We start from the raw sequence: 3264 nt of genomic DNA on the forward strand, positions 1-3264 counted from the left end.
TAAAAGCAAAGCGATATGAGAATGTGAAATCAAAGAGTGATCTATTATAGACGCACCAACCAGCATCCAACAACAAAACTCTCCTGCAAACATGACCCAAAAGTACAAGGGTCAGACTCAGCAATACTCAGAATCTGGAGGAGAACATTCTCAAGAGAAAGAACCAGAATGTTTCTATCCCAGCCAAGTGTGAGCAGGAGAGAAGCAAAACACCATCACTACCTTCCGGAAGGACACTGCATGCACACTGCTCCTCTGGTCTGAGGAAGACGGTGATCTTACCTCAGTGCCTGGCTCACTCCTTTCTGCAGCAGCGTAGACCTAAACAAAAACAAACATGCATACAGGAAATGAAGTACAGTCTTACAATTTGAGAAAGCTTTTTCAATGCAAAACTATAATTGTTAAAAAATGCCGTTTTAAAATCAAGCTACAGTTATTTGTTTGTTTGTTTATTTATTTATTTATTTATTTAGTGTGTTTCTGTGTATGTGAGTGGAGGCCAGAGGATCGTTTTGGGGAGTTGGTTCTCTCCTCCTATTATGTTATTTTTGGGACTTGAACTCAAGTTGTCAGACTTGGCAACCAGTGCCTTCACCATTGGACTAGAGTTATGTTTGACAAGCAAGATTCACTCAGAGTTGTTTATGCAAATCAGCCATTGCTCTAATTGAACAGTCACTATTCAGTTGATGGCAGGAGTGAAATTGCAGCTGTAGAAGAAACTTCCTTAGTGTTCCCCACAGTCAAATGTTGCTGTCTTGATTTATACTTTCTATTGCTAGGGTTGCATCTACGTTCCTAAGCCAGGAGCTGGCAAACTAGAGCTGATGGTTCAACTTTGATGGCATCCTGTTTGTATGTTGTTCATAAGCTAAGAATTATTTCTGTTTTTCTAAATGGCTGGGAAAAAAATCAAAGGAAGAATATGTCTTGATATAAATTTTTTAAATGTAAAATCCAAATGTTATCTCTAAAGTCGAACTGGAATTCAGCCACACACTTTTGCCCACAATCTGTGACTGGCTTTACACTAAAGTGACAGATGTGAGTTGCTGGGAAGGAGAGAGTATGGCCTGCACGTCTTAAAGGAACCACTACCTGGCACTTTAAGAAAACTGCTGTCACTGTAATTGATTTGAGCTTTGTTGGAGGGCCAGGAAATAATGTGAATAGATGCTAAATATTAAGGCCAGTTGATAAAATAGGTGACTCATAGCTTTACAAACTGCCAAAATAAAAGTGTATTTTCCCCTGGAATCAGGGTCCTCATGGTTAGCCATAAAGGTGTCCTATGTACAAGTTGAATTCTTGCCTTTTAGTGACAGAATGTGTGGACTGGCTTTCCTACTAAATTTAGATGTTTATCAAGTTCATTTTGACAATTATTCAAAATTATCCTTAGTATTTAATAAGAATAGCTAGAATATTAACTCAATATGGAGTAAGTAAAAATATTCTTCAAGAGAACTGCTACATATAAGTGGATATCTAATCAATCATCTATCAATCTACTATGTATCTGTCTATCTACCTATTATCTGTCTGTCTATCATCTATCTATCTATCTATCTATCTATCTATCTATCTATCTATCTATCTATCTATCTATCTATCCAAGCACCTATTAGTCTATGGTCTATCCATGTGTTATTTTATTTATCTATTTAATTAATCTATCATCTCTTTATATAATCAATCATCTATCATCCATTTATTTATCATCTATCCAGTTAAGTATCTATGACCTATCATCCATCCATCTCTCATTAATTAATAACACACAGATAAGTAGTTATGGAATCCAGTTCTGAAAATAGTGAGAGCTTGAATTCAACAGGTCTTTATGTCTGTTTATTTCACTCATAGAGATACATATATAGACCCAGTTCCTAGTGTTGTCAATAAGGTGCATTTAGGCTACACACACAATTTATGTCTGTGGCCATCTCTCACACAGGGAAAAACAACTTAAAAGTAGTAATGACCCTTGACCCTTTTCAGATAGTTTATTGACTTTCTTTAAGTTTTCAATCCTAAACGTTTGAATTATTTGGTGAGAGCTTTAAAAGAGAGATGTTGCAATTTTGTTAGTAATGTAAAAACAATTTTAAGTAGCCATGGCACTTCATAAGATATTAGATATAATAGTAACCACAAAATATAACCTTAAGACTACAAGTTTTGAAATATTTTTTTTGTTTGGTGCTCAGGTTCATGTATATGAGTAATAGAACATATTTTGATGTCTGGCAACTGAATAGAATAGTCAAAATAAATGAAAGAAGTAGTTTGACAACAAATCTGCCTGACTGGTCAGCTCAAGCAGAGGGACACATTTAGATTGAAGAGAGTAACTTGCTAGGTAAAATTTTCAAGTGCCCATCTTGAAAAGTGACCTAGAGAGATTGTCAGTCCCAGCCACTGTATTGCACAGTATCATGTGAGTTCATTGTCCTCCTGCTTCTATGCAATTGGACCAATCTCAACAGTTAGTGGTTCTTCTGGTCAACGGAATGGTTCAGTCAAATGATGCTAAACAGTTTGGTTCATTGTTTAACAGACAGCAGAAAGGAGTATCCCAAAGGCCAAGTCAGTTTTACCAGAGTCATTTTCAAGTATAACACGTATTCCTTACTGAGAATGTACGTAGAAGGACAGAAGTTATAGTGCTCTATCCTTTCAGGGACACATTAGCCACGCAAGAGAGGCTCACAACTCTTATGTTGGGTTAGGAGTCACTCAATGGACCTGAAAGAAACTCTAAATCCTAGGATCAATTTCAGGAATGTTCATTTAGAGTTTTATGGTGGGGTTCCAGGAACATGCATTCTTTTTGTTACAGTTTTTGTGTAAAATACTTCCCTGAGGCATATGTATTTGAACAGTGGGTCATCAGCTGGAGTCACTGTTTGAGCAGGCTGTGGAATCTTTTGGATATGAGGCCATTTGTGTTGGATATGAGGCCATGAGGTTAGAAGCTGGCCCTAGTTCCTCTCTGAACTATCTTCTCCTTGACCACTGCCATGAGGAAACCTCATATGCTCTCTGCCATGATCAACTACTTTCTCTCAACCCATGAGCCAAAGTCAATTTCTCCTACCTTGAGTTGCTTCTGTGAAGTACTCTACCATGACCATGAGAATAGCAATGAATACAATTTCAATGAATACCCAAGTGATATGAGTCTTAAGGAAATCTAAGGCTGGCGCTTTCTCTCTCTCTCTCTCTCTCTCTCTCTCTCTCTCTCTCTCTCTCTCTCTC

At 37.3% G+C, this 3264-nt stretch overlaps 1 long non-coding RNA gene across 1 annotated transcript in view; it reads right to left on the minus strand.

Moving 5' to 3' along the window:
• Window positions 1-282: 282 nt before the first annotated feature.
• The window catches only part of LOC113456798, a 200989-nt gene continuing 198007 nt past the window's right edge, over window positions 283-3264 (minus strand). Inside the window, exon 3 of the long non-coding RNA XR_003377536.1 lies at window positions 283-321. This is a non-coding gene — a long non-coding RNA (uncharacterized LOC113456798). The remainder of the gene's footprint in view (window positions 322-3264) is intronic.

The sequence above is a fragment of the Microtus ochrogaster genome, chromosome 16, assembly GCF_000317375.1.
Source record: "Microtus ochrogaster isolate Prairie Vole_2 chromosome 16, MicOch1.0, whole genome shotgun sequence".
NCBI classification, from domain to species: Eukaryota; Metazoa; Chordata; class Mammalia; order Rodentia; family Cricetidae; genus Microtus; species Microtus ochrogaster.